Source organism: Mastomys coucha, unplaced genomic scaffold, assembly GCF_008632895.1.
Source record: "Mastomys coucha isolate ucsf_1 unplaced genomic scaffold, UCSF_Mcou_1 pScaffold13, whole genome shotgun sequence".
NCBI classification, from domain to species: domain Eukaryota; kingdom Metazoa; phylum Chordata; class Mammalia; order Rodentia; family Muridae; genus Mastomys; species Mastomys coucha.
The window spans coordinates 34,978,612-34,994,694 of record NW_022196895.1 but is presented as its reverse complement, the minus strand read 5'-3'; the positions used below and the strand labels follow the sequence as shown (position 1 = coordinate 34,994,694).

General features: G+C 47.8%; 1 protein-coding gene and 1 pseudogene across 3 annotated transcripts in view; one reads left to right on the top strand and one right to left on the bottom strand.

Annotated features, from left to right (window-relative positions):
• The window catches only part of Fgf1 (fibroblast growth factor 1), a 91,164-nt gene that overhangs the window by 16,393 nt on the left and 58,688 nt on the right, over nucleotides 1-16,083 (top strand). The window lies entirely within an intron of this gene.
• Nucleotides 3,305-4,136, bottom strand: LOC116087088 (annotated as a pseudogene).

Genomic DNA, 16,083 nt, shown 5'->3' with positions numbered 1-16,083 from the left:
ATGAAATTATTTTGTTGCTACTTCCTAACTGCAATTTTGCTATTGTTATTAATTGTAGCAAATATCTGATAAGCAGGATCTCTGATATGAGACCTCCAAAGGGTTCCATGACCCACCGGCTGAGAACCACTGGCTTAGAAAATGTGACTCTATATAAGGAAACTCTCATTCGGCTAAAGAAGCAGGGTTGGGGCAGCAGCAGCAGTCCAAGAGCTGTTTGCCAGTTCCTCAGTTTTACAGTGTTGCAAGATCCTAAGGGAAGAGAATGTGTTCCAGCCACAATGCACTGGATGCCAAAGGGTCCAAAGAGGCACAGTGTACCATTACTTTTCTTGCCGTGACAAATATCTAGTAAAAAGCAACGTAAGGTCTGCAGGGTTTGTTTTGGCTTACAGTTTAAGAAAGAATACAGCCCTTCAAGGCAGGGAAAGCATAGTTGGTCCAAGGACAGGATACCTGATCCTGTAGACAAGAAGCCAAGAGAGACAGGAAGTAGGGGCGGGCTATAAAACTTCAAGGCCCACCTCCGATGACCCACTTCCTCGATCAAGGCTCCACCTCTTAAAGATTCCACAGCCTTCCAACCAGAACTACATGCTGAGGACCAAGTGTTCAAATGTGAGCCTCTGGGAGACATTTCACATTCAAACCACAGCAGTTATCTGTGGTCACTAGATCCCAGCAGTAAGCTAGGCAGCCAAGCAATGTCATACTTCAGGTAACCAGACCTCACTGGAAGGGGACAAAGTTCCCAGGGGACAACACAGCCTCTTCTTTCTGCTTGTGCTCTACCTGCAGTAGCAACAGCTGGTACACATTTGGGGATCTAATTGTTCAGCAAGGGCTAGGGATGGTAGACAAAGTTGGAGAAAGAAGGGGACAGAGAAGAGTGGCAGTAAACAGACGAGAAAGCTAGTAGAGAGAGGTATGAAAAGGGACCAAAGTTGCTGGGTGGGGACACGCGTAGGCCACAACGCTACCTGTGTCTTAGTCATGACTTCATGTAAGAAGCCGAGAGCAAGTGTGATGGAACACACCTGTAACCTCAGCACTTAGGAGGCTGAGGCAGGAGGATCAGAATTTAAGGACAACATGGGCTACATAGATGGAGCCTGGGAAGGAAAGAAGGAAGGGAGGGAGGGAGGAAGGAAAGAAGGAAAGGAGAGAAAAGAGGAGAGGAGAAGAAATGAGAGGAGGGGAGGGGAGAGGAGAGGAGAGGAGAGGAGAGAAGAGAAGAGAAGAGAAGAGAAGAGAAGAGAAGAGAAGAGAAGAGAAGAGAAGAGAAGAGAAGAGGGAGCTAAAACAGTGCTATTGCCTACAATCGTGAAGGAGTTAAATGACCTGTCACGAAAGTCCTGCTGGAGCAAACTGAATGCACTTTACTTCCTTGTCCCCTCTGTGCCACAGTAGGAATCCCTACTTCCTCTGGATTTAAACAGAGACACTGGAGATGGCTAGGCAAGGATGAACTAATGAAGGAAGAGAAAGAGCAGCCTAACACATGTAACCCTCACTTGAGCCAGGTGGCTTTCTTCCTTTCCTTTTGCTGGCTTGCTCCTGCCTCTGGGGCTTTGCAACTGTGCCCTCAGTGTGGAATGCTTTCCTCTGAGTTCTTCACATAGCAGAGTATCTTGTTTTGTTTATTCTCAGCTTCAGGCCTTACCTCAAAGAAGCTTCCTGTAACTCTAGTCTTCGCCCGTCTTTCCTACACGGCCTTACCCCAATCAGTAGCCATTGTGGCAATATTAAAAAAAAACATTGCTACTGCCTAGTCTATCAGATTCTATTAGAACATAAGCCTCACAGGGCAGGAACCAGCGTTTGTCTGTCTTGTTCTGGCTCCCTCCCCAGGACAGAGGCTTGCCACAGAGGACAGTGAATGGAATGAGCGAATCACTCCATCTTGGGAGTAAGAGAGCCAAGGCCCCCGGGGCCAGCAATGAGGAGTCCAGCCACCCTCTTCTGTTCTCACAACTCATTTGCATCTGAGAGCAGAGCTCTGAAACCTGAGTTCAGGACCTGTCAGTCCTCAGCTGCTCTGGTTTAGCTGGCTTGATGTCACCTCTGCAGAGGCACGGAGGGCAGGGGTTCTCTACCTGTGGGTCGAGACCCTCTCACAAGGGTTTGCCTAAGACCATCAGAAATACCAGATATTTACACTCTGATTCCTAAGAGTAGCAAAATTACAGTTATGAACTAACAACAAAGGTAATTTTATGGGGGGAGGGGGAGCCACCACAACCCAAGGAAAGGGTCCCAGTGGTGAGAAGGTTGAAAGCCACTGCTTTAGGCAGATGGAGGACTATGCCAAGTGTGTAATTCACATAGTGATGAATAATCTCATGGATGGGGGGCATCTTAAGCAAGTGAGTGATGTCAAACACTCGGGAAAGACCCAGGGCTTTCCTCACTGATGGGGATAACAGAGTGGCTCATGGTCATCACCCAGCATATACAAAGTGCCCTCTGGAGACTCTAGAGAAAGAAAGTGCTTCTAGAGGATGCTGCTTTCCTCCTGCCTCAACAGAATCCCCATCAAGAATACCCAGCAAGGGCAGGAGTTGGGAACCAATGCTCCAGAGCCTTGCCCTGAGGAGAGAGCAGGTCCCTTATCTCAGAGTCAGAGGCTGGGTGAACTGGCTTTTGGAGTAAGTCGCATGGCACAGTATTCCTCCTTCAGTGCAATTATGACGTCTGGTAGATGGATGTTTCGAAATGGTTGATGAGGGTTAGGTTCAAAATGGCATCTTTCAAAGGTTTCTCCCCAACACTGAAGGCTTCATGCAGTTAGCTGCATAAAATCTGTTCTCATTCTCCCTGGCTAGTTAGGGGGACGCAAAGTCTTCGGGCTCTGAGTAGGTCAGGAAGTTTTCTAACAACGCCCATTCTTACCCATCTTCCTCCAGCCCGTGGTGCTCACGTGTGTAGCCTAGTAGTCAAGGACAGAGGCTATGGGGAAGGATGGTCTGGGTTTAAATCCAGGATCCAGCACTCCCTAGCCGTGTGCTCCCGGATGAGTTAAACAATGTTTAAGGCTCTATTAAGTAAACATTATGACAGCGCCTATTTCTTACGGCTCTTGCCACGCATTTGTGAGTTGACACAGGTAAACTTCACAGTGCCCGCCAGCACTACCAGCGCTGCCTCAGGGTTGGCTGTGCCCACCTCAGAGGGTTAGACATTTGAGATAACACCCATCATGCTTTAGTTCCCAGTGCATCAATAACAACTAATATTTCCTCAATGAAATTTGAACTATTATCATTACTGATAGACTCAAGGTTTCTGGAAATTTCCATATGACTTTTTTTTTTTTTTTTTGGCTGTGTACATAGGGTGCTTTATTCTCCACAGAGTGATACATGCTAAGGTGGGCAGGGCTTGGGCCGACGTCCCCATATGTACAGAACTGAATAAAGTGGGACTCTGAGAGGTCTGATTCGCCTTGCTGTGAAAGGGACATGGGAAGAAGGCTGTTAAAACCAGAGTTGTTAGTCCTGTGCTGGTCCTGGCTTGGAATGTAGGGAGATAAGGCAGTCTCTCTCTCTCTCTCTCTCTCTCTCTCTCTCTCTCTCTCTCTCTCTCTCTCTCTCGTCACTTCCAGGCAGAGGATGCCTGCCGGGCTTGGAGAGCTTTCTGTACCACATCTTCCCACTGAGCATCCGATATCTCCCGAGCCCAGGCAGGAACCCCTGGTGCAGGCAGGCTTACTCCAGCCATCATCCTTTTCACCAAGTCTAGTGTTCTGGTTCACCGGGATAGAGCTGTGGTTGCTCAATGCTGCAGCTCCTTCCTCATCTTCATATTCACTCTCCAGTGGAGGGTCTGGCAAAGGAAGCCACAGGGCCTGAATCCGACCTTGGATGTCAGCAGCTCCATCTTCTCCTTCATCCACTGGTGTCAGTTCCACCTCTTCTTGTTCAGGGTCTTGATTTGAGGGGCTGGTACAAGTAGCCTGCTGGGCCTGCTCCTGTCCCCTCCTGCTCTTCCTCAGGTTCTTCACTGCTCCAATCCCCAGTTCCTTCAGTAGGACTTCAGTAGCCCTGATGTGGTTCTAAGTCCTCAGTCTGACTGGGGAAGATATGCTCAAGGTCCATGATATCTCACCCTAGAACTACTGCTGCCATCCAGGAAGGGGCCTCTCAGAGCCCACAGCTGGACCTGCCCCCATATGACCATCTTTAAACTAAAAAAGAAAAAAGAAAAAGAAAAGAAAAGATAGTTCAGGACTATGAAGGTTTTCCCCTGCCCTGCTGATTCTGGTAGCCCTGCCCAGAGTCCCCCATCTCCAAAGGGAAGATTATCATTGTGGACTTTTCTTCATGTCAGGGACCTGGAGTCAGTCAGCTAAGAGCTCTCTGAAATGCTGAAGGCATCCAGAGTAGATGCAGGTTACCTATTTGCCACACTGAGCTGTGGATGTCCCCAACAATGCCTAAGAACATGTAGGCCTTTGTTCCTTTTGCCCTATGCACAAAACCTTTGGGCTTCCTACCCCAGGAACCATGCAGGGCCTCCCCCCAAAATTCTGTTCAGTGACCCCTGAAGCTGGCGTTGGGTTCAGATCACTTGGAAAAGGGTGACAGGGATGGCTGGGGCTGTTGACAGTAGCAGATTGCACAGCCATTGCCTGTCTGATGATCTGTCCTCCCTCCTGCTGACTTTAGCTGAGGAACTATTCTTTCTGCTTGACAGAGCAGACTATCGTCTATCTACTATCGACTATCTGGCTATCGTCAGACTAGAGGTGATACGTGGCAGAGTGCAGCTGTCTCTATTGATGCCTTTAGTTCCCTGCCTTGCCCCGCCCTTGTGGCTACAGAAACAGCCAGTGGGATCAATGTCTCAGGGATCTGCGAATCGCTTGCCTTGCACCAGGTGACCATGAGCACATCACTTGGCCTCCAAAGCAGCACAGAGAGATGAAGTCTGGGAAGGGGTCCAGGCCAAAGTGTGGAGGAGGAGATGTCGGCTGCGCCCACATCCCACTCAGCTCCTCTTTTACCCCTGAGGCCTAGGAAGTAATATGGATTCAAACCTGGCTGCTCTCCGGGGTCTTTGGGCAGCTGCTCACTGAAGATTGATACTCTCTCCAAAGGAAGCTGGAACCTCTCCAGTCCCCCTTTAGCCCTTCCTGATACTCCCTCCCACCTCCCACTAAGGCCTGAGGGTTTAATACACAGCTGGATCAGGGTGGATCCAGAGGCCTGCAGCACAAGCAAGCAGGGAGGGCGTTTCTAAGGCAATGCCCCAGTTGTTTCTGGTGACCCATTGACCTGACCCTCCCTGCCTTACGCAGTCCTAGACTGAGCCAAGCTTTTGGAGGGCGGCTTCACCTTGGGGTAGCTGGCCTGAGCCTACTGTGTTGGGTGGGAGGTTTGGATCCCACGCTGGGTAGGCCCTGGGGGAGGTCAGGGGAAGGATGGGCCAAAGAGGGCCTCATCATGTCTCTCCTTCACACTCATCAACAGTCAGATGAGGGCTGCGGGGACCGATGTTCTAGGAACTGTCTTGAAAATCTTTGAGCACGTCTTGGCTGTAAGAGGGAAATCTATCTTGAATTGGTGACATGTTGTCTTTTCATCGGCTGGGTGGCATTGATACATAATCTTAGCACTTGGGAGGCTGAGACCGAAGTTGGGAGTTTGAGATCTACCTGGCTACATAAAGAGACTGTTTTGTTTGTTTCGCTTATTGAAAAAGCCTTATGGGCTGCTTAGATGGCTCTAACTGTTAACAAGGTGCCTGCCTTTATTCGCATCCCCTGCATCAACATAAAAAGCTGAGTACCATAGAACAGTAATCCTGACACGAAGGAGGAAGTGGGATGGGGTGCAGGCATGTGGGTGGAGGCAGGAGGATTCAGTGTTGATGCCTGGCCTCCTCCTGTGTCTGCACACATATATGCAACTACCTGCACACGCACAAACTTGTATACATGCATACAGTACAGACACAGGGAGAGACACAGAGACACAGAGAGAGGAGGAGGAATTTCAGAAAACATCTCACAGACTTGCAGCTGGAGGGAGAGGGCTTCTGGTAAAGGGCAAGGAGCTGTCCATTTGTCAGCGGAGGCAGCCCTGACAGTGTTTTCCTGTCAGATCCTTTTCTTCCTGGCCAGCATCATATCCTGCCAGGAGGTGCCGGCCAGCTTATGTTGCTCGGCCAGCTTATGTTGCTCATTATCTCTCCCCATCTTCTCTCTCCTCACTCTACCCGAGGTGGGGGCCGGGGGGCGGGGGGGGAAGTATTTTTAACCTGCACTGTAATGCTAGGACTGAGCAAGACACACTGCCTCCATCCACAGTAAGCAGGGCTGCCTGGAAAGACAACCCCTCTTCCAGTGCCGGCAGAATCCTTTCCTTTCACCTTGCTTTAGCATGCACTTCCTGAGGGGAACTGCACAGGAACAAGGACAGGGCAGCAGCGGTCCCTGCCCTTAAGGAACTCATATTCTAATGCAGCAGAAGCAAGGGCAGGGTCAAAGAAAGTACGCGCTCGCGTACGTGCATGGACGCATGCATGCGCACTCGTGGTATGCCAAAGAAGAAGTTAGAGACGTTGGCAGAGACTGTGACAGGTCTGTGATGGAAAAGCAACAAGGAAGACTTGGCTGGGGAGACTGTGATAAACAGGGCAGAGAAGCAAATCTCTGGGAGGTGACAGAGGCAGAGGCCAAGAATAGGCAGATAGAGTCTTCTCTTCCTGAGGTGGGAGGAGCTTGGTGTGTTCTAGAACATAGCAGGAAGCCCAGATGGAAGGGGAAGTGGGTCTGGGTAAGGCTGGGAGACATGCAATGAGGAGATGATACAGAGCCTTGGAGCCATGCGGACTGGAGGCTTTATTTTGACTGCTGTAGAGAGCCATTGGGCAGTTGGAGATAGTGGGTGACGATGGTGGTAGTTAAGTTGTCACTTGGCTCTTGGCAGGAGAACAGACTCAACAAAGCGAAGGAAAAACTGAAAAGATGCACGAAAGACAGGCCAGAAGGGCCATCCTAGGAACAGGCTGTTGGTTCCAACTTGCCAATCACTGAACAGTCTCCCTCCGAAAGCTGGCAGAACTGTATTGTACAATCATGAGACAGAAGAAAGGACTATCCAGCCCCTCTGCCACAAGTGCTTAGTAGAATAAGGATACTGCTCGGGATAACCTAGTTATTGGTTACAACAGCTGTCTTTACTAGCTTTCTAAGCACGGTAAGCTGTGTGTCCAATACTGGCCCCCTTTGAATCTTCTGGAAGGTGTGTAAATATTGTTTTCATCATGGTACATGTCTCTGTCATGTTTGGAAAGGCTGCGAAGCCAAATGTGGCAAATGCACTTGTGTGTATGTGTGAGAGTGTTCGCGCATGTGCGTGTGCGTGTGCGTGTGTGTGTGTGTGTGTGTGTGTGTGTGTGTGTATTGTGTATGTGTGTTGTTCATGTGTGTGCATGCATGTCTGTGTTAGTGAGGCTTAAACCTAGTCTTTGATTGTTAGGAAATTACTTTACCACTGATGTACACACTTAGTTCTCATTTTACTTTTTATTTTGCGATGAGGGACTAACTAAAGTGCCCAGATAGGTCTTGAACTTGTCATTCTCCTGCTTCAGCCTTTTGAATAATTACAATGAAAGGATTACATCATCAAGCATGGCTCAAATCCCTTTTTTTTTTCTTTTGATTTTTTTCAAGACAAGATTTCTCTGTGTAGCCCTGGCTGTCTTGGAACTCATTCTGTAGACCAGGCTGGCCTCAAACTCAGAAATCTACCTGCCTTTGCCACCCAAGGGCTGGGATTAAAGGTGTGTGCCATCACTGCCTGGCCCAAATCTGCCATTCTTAAAGAAGCTATGGATATTTGTGTATGCTTTTTCAATGTGTGTGTGTGTGTGTTGTGTTGTGTTTGTGTGTAAGTGCATATGTGTGCATTGTGTGTGTTGTGTGTGTGTTTGTGCATGTGTGTAGGTAAGTGCATATGTGTGCAGTGTGTGTGTGTGTCTTTCTTTTGCTAGGTTGCAGACTGAATTTGCCAGGGACTTGTATATTCTAGTAAGTGTTCTACCACTGAGACACATCATAGCTTCACTACTATACATTTTAACATCTGCACAGAAAAGACTTGAGGGATGCTAGCAAGGTGGTTTTGGGTTTAAAAGAATCTGCTGCTGCCAAACATGATAGCCTGAGTTTGATCCCCAGACCCAGATGGTCGAAGGAGAGAAATGACCCCTAAAAGTTGTATCCGAATTCCACACATGGTGCAACCCCCTATACACAAAAACATGCACATGATAAAAATGTAATTTCTTTTAAAATTCCAAGAGACACAACACAGAGCATTTTACCAGCAGTGAGCATGAGTGAATTTGAAGTCTTTCTCACTTTTAGGTTTTATGGATTCGAATACAGTATCTTCACAAAGAATAACCAAAAATTTTCTTGTTGAATTATGTTCTTGAATACATAAGAGGTTGTCACTCAAAATTATTTTTGGATAACTAGAGGGGCCAGTTTTATTGCTGGAAGTATAAAATAAAGCTTAGGAAACTTTAAAAAAAGTAAAAATATACTTGTTATTGTTAAACTCCTAGAAATGTTGATTTATACCTCAGCAGATTTGCCCTTGTGCTTATATCAGTCTGTTTATTATCCTGCTTACCTATTATATGCATGAGTAACAAACACAGGATCAAACTGTATTTATAGGATTTTCCCTCAATAGAGCACATATACTCTCTATCCTATTTAATATATTCCCAAAACAAAATTTTGAGTTGTTGCAGCATATTCCTCTATAACTTGTAGTAAGTTTCCTACTGTTGAATATTCAGTTGGTAATGTTCAATGGTTCTGCACTACCATAACCCTAACCCTAACCCTAACCCTAACCCTAACCCTAGCCCTAGCCCTAGCCCTAACCCTAACCCTAACCCTAAACCTAACCCTAACCCTAACCCTAGCCCTAGCCCTAGCCCTAGCAAAGCCCTAGCCCTAAACCTAACCCTAACCCTAGCCCTAGGCCTAGCCCTAGCCCTAGCTCTAAACCTAAACATAGCCCTAGCCCTACACCTAGCCGTAGCTCTAACCCTAACCCTAACCCTAACCCTAGCTCTAACCCTAATCCTAACCCTGATTATGATTGGGTCCTATACCAAATCCTATACACTGGGTGGTTCCTAAGTGAAGGCAGTTTATTTCTTATGGTTCTGAATGTTGGAGAGTCCAAGACCCAGGAGCCATCAGACCTAGTGTCTGATGTAGGCTGACTTCTTTTCCTGTGAAGTAGAGGAGTGACAGATCTCTGTGGCCCGGCAATGCCCTGCGTGCAGGCTCTGCCCCTGAGCTCTACTCATTTGCAAAAGGCATCACCTCCTACTACTACCTTGGAGAAGGGGGCTCAGCATGGGAATTAGGGACACACAAATGTTCAGGTGGTAGCAGTCATGTTACCATTAAAAAGGAAACCCACTCAAATACAAAAGAGGAGCAAGTCAGCTGGCCTGTTTTTTGCCATTGTCCTTCAGAACAATTAGAACCTAGATGTGTCTGAAATGCCTCCATTTCCTCATGGCTGCTCCTTGCTCTCCTTTTGAGTATGTTCTTGGTGCAACTCCACCACAATGGGGTAAGTTAGGAAAAATCCCAATTGTGACTAAAATGCGAATCCTGAAGTCAGGCAGTCTGACCCCTCGACAGCTATGTGGCCACAGAAGACCCATCCTTGGAACCTCTGGTCCCTGTGCATCAATGAGAAGGACACTGGGTAAAGTAAGGGAAAACTGGGTAAGACAGTTAAGGGAACTTTATCCTCAGATTTGGAAAACAACCTCCTACCCATTTTTTTTTTCTGTGGGAACCAAAGAGAATGAATCTTAAAAGCAGTCAAAATATCTGCTATCTTTACTGCTCCTTTTCCTCATTTGGGATTGGGGGAGATGCCAAAACCCAGCACGTTAAAGATAGTGGTTCTTGTTTTCCTCCTTACCAAGAACTAGGTTAGTTGGATTAGAGCTAAATTTAAATAATTCCGTGGTTCACAGCTGCGTAAAGAATGTAGTCCCTTTTCTCCTGAAGCCAGCTGTGTTTTATAACTGTCTCTCCTTAACTCTAAACAAATAGAGTGGAAAAAAAAAAAAAGCAGGGCTGTCTAGAGCCATCCTAAATTGCTCTCAGTTTTATAGAACAATCCAGAAATAACTAACTCTGCTGTGCAGATCACAGAGGCACTGTGTCTCGTCTGGTGAACAGACTGATGTTGACAAGCACATAGTAGGTACTCAGTGGGCTGTGCTGGAAGCATAGTACGGGCAGACACTTTTCTTACCGACAGCAAACCGTAAAGGAGTAAAACAGAGTACCCGCTGAAACACTGGCTGACTGTAAGGAGGCCGGAGACTGATCGATGATTAGATGAACAAGCACGATTTGAGTTTGTCAGTTGAATGTAGGGAACTTCTTCTAAGTCATAGCTCTCGGAGCATGTCATGGTGGAACTGTGGAAGGATTTCCTTAAACCACTGCTGCAGGCCCTGTGTGTAATAAAACACTGCTGATGGCCAAGCTAAGCTCTCCCATTTCCATCTAGCTACGGGAATGAATCCAAAGTCTTAGGATGTGCAGCCATGTCTGTTCAATATCGAGATCACAGATGGCACATCTGATTGTCCGGCAACACACACACACTATGTGCTTGGCTGGTGTTGGCTGTGGGCCTGCTGTGTATTAAGAAACCACACCTCAGAACAGTCAATGGTAAAATGGCTTTTCTTGGGACTAGGGAGACAGCTCGGTGGCTACAGTGCCTGCTGTACCAACGTGAGAACTTGAATTGGAGCCCCCAAACCCACCACATTCAAAAGCCAGGAATGGTTGCATGTTTTTGTAAGTCTAGCAGTAGGGTCAGTGGGGGCAGAGACAAGTGGATCTTGGTGAATGCAGCATTCACTGGCAGACCCCCACCTTATCCTTTGAGGTAAGGTAGCCAGTGATAGTGGAGGACAGCTTCCTCTCATGCAAAATACATACGTGTATACAAAAGTGCATGTGTGTCAGTGCACGCACACACATACATACATGCACATCTCCTCACACATGCACATACACTAACACAAAATAAACACCACATAATGGGCTGCTTTTCTTAGACTACTACAAGTGTTAGAGGGAAAAGACAAGCCATAGCAAAAGTAGGCAGGAGAGAGTCTAAGCTCACTGAAATAACATCATTTGAGGTCCTCTAGGATCCAGTGTCAAACTTACTCTAACCTTGGGCATCCCTGCTAAACCCTCTGTTCAACAACCTAAGGCTAAGGAAATGCTCTCTGCTTTCCCATAGGCCTTTGTTCAAGTGATTCCTTTATTCTGCTCCCACACACGCAAAGCCTGCTTGTCCTTCTGGCAGAGTCACCTCATTTTCCACCAAACCCTACCCTGTATTCTCAGCTCCTGGTAATGGCCTCTCATAGCACTTAGCAGAGCCTGATACGGCGTTTATGACTTAACATCTCGTCCACTCTCAAAGACAGTGAGACCATCTTATTCATCCCGAATCATCATAACAACGAACATAGCGGCTGTAAGATGAGATTCTGCAATGGATGTTTTACTATGGGCCAGGGGCTGGCACAAGTGCTTCTCTCGCACCTGGGTAACCACATGAAGGGTAGGAGCTGCGGTTGCTTACAGATGCAGTGACTGAAGGTCAGAACGGTCACCTGACTTTGTGGATTTAAATCCAGGATGCCTCACATTGAAGCCTGTGTCTCTAACCATGATTCTGACTTTACTCTCTTGTTCAGTCTAGCCAGGTTTCTTGTTCATAATAGCCTCCATGGGGCGGCTCCCTGACAGGACAGGGAGGCTAAGTGCAACCTCTCCAACATCATGCTGTGAAGTCCCAGCCACCAAGACTTGACAAATGCCATAGTTAGTGTCCACATCTTCTCTTGTACTTATCTAAGACAGTGGTTCCCAACTGTGATGGTTTGAATAGGGTTGGCCCAGGGAGTGGCACTATTAGGAGGTGTGGCCTTATTGGAGTAGCTGTGGCCTTGTTGGAAGAAGTGTGTCACTGTGGGTGTGGGCAATGAGACCCTACCCTCCTCCTAACCGTGTGGGAGCCAGTCTTCTAGTAGCCTTCAGATAAAGATGTAGAACTCTCGGCTCCTCCAGTGCCGTACCTGCCTGGAAGCTGCCATACTCCCATCTTGATGATAATGATAAACCTCTGAACCTGTAAGCCAGCCCCAATTAAGTGTTGTCCTTATAAGAGTTGCTTTGGTCTGTTCACAGCAGAAAACCCTAAGATACACCAGCTTTCCAAATGCTTGCACCCTTTAATGCAGTCCCTCATGTTGAGGTGACCCCCCCCATGATAAAATTATTTTTATTGCTACTTCCTAACTGTAATTTTGCTACTGTTATGAGTTGTAATGTACATATCCATGTTTTCTGCGGGTCTTGAGTAATCCCTGTGAAAGGCTCGTTCAACCCCCAAAGGGGTTGAGACCCACAGGCTGAGAACCACTGATCCTAGACATAAGGGTAACAGTTGCCAATGGAAAAGTGAGCATTTTGAACTGGTTTACCACAAAAGATTAGATGGCGGCTTAGTTAGTTTAGACTCTTTGGGTCAGTGGTACAAACCCACCATGCAGCCCTGCTTGAACCCATGCTTTCATGTTCTGTCTCTGTCTGGGCTGAGAGGCTCTTCCCTCCTGACTAGCCCTGCCAGCTTCCTCAGAGGAGAGTGGTGTGGTTCCCCAGGCTGTCCCCATGTGTTACCCTTCTCGGATCCAGACAGGCCTGCTTTTGTGAGCACAAGTGGGTGGGTAGCCCTCTGTGGCATCCCAAGTTGGTGGGAGCAGGGCCAAAGGGGCAGTTGGGTTGGAAAACTTAGGAAAGAGAGAGAATGGGAGAGCTTTCTGCAGACAGCTATCAGCAGGCCAGCCAGAGTGCTCCCTCCATTTCTAAGTCATGAATAAGGTGAAAGCCCAGACCCTGGTCTCCTCAGGGTTCCCCAAGACTGCTATTTCTGTTGGTAGATAAGACAGACTGTTGTGTTTTCCGTCTTCTTTTCCCCTTCTGTCTGTGAGGGACTAAGGGCTTGCCTGAATGTCTCTACCAACTCTCGAGCTGAAAGCCATCCTCATTGTAAGATAATCAGAGCTGAGATCGGGAAGGCCCTAGGAGAGGTGGCTGTGTCATGATGGCTTTGAACAGCCTCGTGGAGTAATGGGCTACTGTGCCATCTCCAAGGTAGGTCTTTAAATTTGTCTGTTTTTGAGATAGTCTCTAATGCAGACTGTTCTCAAACTTACCATGTAGCCAAGGAAGCTGACTTTGAATTTCTGATCCCCCTAACTGGGGTGACAAGCATATGCTACCTCACCTGGGTGAGGCAGTGTGGAGGGTTGAACCTAGAACCTCATACATGCCAGGAATACACCCTACCAACTGAGCTATGTATCTTTCCTTCAGGGTAAGGGTTTTCTTTTTTTTTTTTTTTCAGTTTTTACATATATTTCCTTATTCACATGTGTGTCCATGTCCATATGCACATACTAGCACATACTATGGCACATGTGTAGAGCTCAGAGAGCAACTTGCAATAGTTCATTCTTTCTTGTACCATGTAGATCCTGGGTACTGAACTCAGGTCATAGGCTAGGGAGCAAGAACCTTTACCGGTCAGAACCAAGTCACTAGCTCAGGGTAGGTCTTTCCAAGCCTGCTCGGCCTCTGTTGTGTCTCTCTCTTGCCATCTGATGCCTTGTGCTGCCCGCAACTCTGAGGAGAGAAGACAGTCCCCACTAAATGTGACCCCTTGACCTTGGACTTCCTGTCCTCCAGAACCATGAGTTAAATCAATCTTCATTCTTTAAAAGTTACCCAGTAGGTGGCTCCATTCAGCAACAAAATATCGATTTGCTCTGTTTCTTTCCTTGACTTGAGCTTGGCTTACCAGCCATGTACCCATCTTTATAGGCTACTCCGTATGCTCAGCTTAGCTGCCATGTTTTTTGGGAAGATACACCAGAGGACAAACAGACAGACACAAAGGCAAACAGACAGACTGACAGATAAATGAGCGATTGATGCTGGCCCATCTAACGTAGCACACCATCTTTTCCTGATTCACTGATGCCGTTCTGCTGGGGCCTCCATGAAAGCTGTCATGTGCACAAGGCATCATGAGATTCTCTAAGGGTCAGAAACAGGTCCTGAGAAGGTGGGGCTTCTTCTCTGATATTCCCCCTCTGACCATCAGTTATATTCCGGTTCCATGGCCTCCTGGGGGCATCTGCAAGTATCACTCAAAAGCCAGTCCTCTATTTCAGGACCATGGGGTGGAGGTTCCAGCTGAGCTTCACTCAACAAAAATCAGACTTTAATTACATTCTGTGCAGCGTGGCTCTCCACTGACAAGGCTGTTAATTCAGGTCTGACTTCCCTGACGTTGGTTTCCAGAGAGTGAAACAGGACAATTAGAAAAGAAATTGCAGGAGGCGGCCTCATCCCCAAAGAGAAGGGTTTGCAGACAGCCAGTCTGGCTAGAGGTCAGTAGCTCTTTCCTCAGTGCCTTGAAACAGGCAGACAGACTAGCGATGAAGAAAAGAGCAGGCAGTGTTTGTCTCCCTGTGAACCTTCCCCGGGACAACCGAAGAGAAGCTTGTATGTGCCTGGGGAAACGCCTCTACAAGAACCCCGTGCCCAGAGTACTGTGGAGAGGAAGGACCCCGAAAGGAGCCCTGGGACAGCCACTGCTACTGAAGACAGAAGGCTTTAATTGAGACTTTGTAGGTAAAGTCGTAATGAACCCACGACCCTAGAGCCTTGACTCCTACCCACCGGGTAAAGGGCTTCACTAGCCCAAGATAGTGGCAAATCTACAGCACCATGCAGCAATTAGCTACCCAGTACCACAGCTCCTGCTTCCTAGATGCCCGTTTCCGTGTTTGACCAGACCTAAAGTACTGTAAGCTGTAAATCATTGTGTGTGCCACTGAGGTGAGATGTCCCCACATCCTGTCTTAGGAGATGCCAACCTACTCACAACCTGTGCATCTGAGGTTACAAAAGATTAGGCACCCCAGTGGGCCAGGAGTCCAGCTTCTACTTCCATGCCACCTCAGCAATATCTCCTCAGTGTCTCCCCTGGCTATGCAGGAGAGGACACAAGGCTTAGAGCAGTGGAGTCTGCACCTGTGGCAGGTGACACAGCTGGGGAGTCACAGAGCCTGGATCTATCCTGTGCCCAACCCCCCCCCTGCACTAACTATTGAGCCACACTGCCATTTGTTCCTCCTCCTGGGCTTGGCAAACAGAAACCACAAAGGAACCACCAAACTGTAGGAAAAAAGGAAACCTTGTTGTGTCACATCCTTTCCCATCTGGGCTCACTTGTGCCTAGGCTCATTTTTATCTCAGGCTCCCTGGGATTTACACATCTGCCCTTGGGTTGTGGAGTCAGGCAACTTCTGTAAGAAGGGTTCAGAGCTCTGGCTATTCACTTCCCGGTCCATAAGCCTGCTTGGGATGGGTCTTTCTTTTCCTGACCCATCTCTTCACTTCCCAAGCCTCCACTGGTGATTTGTGCCAGATTTCATAGCATCATCCTTGACCTTGAGCCTCATCCTTCTTCCCACATCTTCCTTGCTGCCTCCCACCTCCCTCATCATCTTAACCCTTCAGCATCTCCCTGCCTTCTTCCAAAGCCTTATTCATGTCTTAATCACTTCCTGGACCACTCACATCTCCATCTCATGAAAAAGTTTCCTAGAATTCTTGCCTCTTAAGATGAAATAATGGGATGAGATGTCTGTGTGGGAGAAAGGCGACTGGACATGTCTTCTTGCTCGCTTTGCGGCCCATTGACCTTTCCTGTTGACTGGGGATCACACACAGACAAGCACCTCTTGGCTCCCAACTCCTGTATCACATCACCGTCCGCCTTGCTTGACCTTTGGCTCTCCTTCCCCAGTTTTCCATGGTGCTAAAGGTAAATATACCCACTCAAGTCCTCCCCATCTCTTTCAGACGCTCTTATTCTCTTCCTTCCTGGCCACTGAGTCACCCTTTCCTACCACATCTCT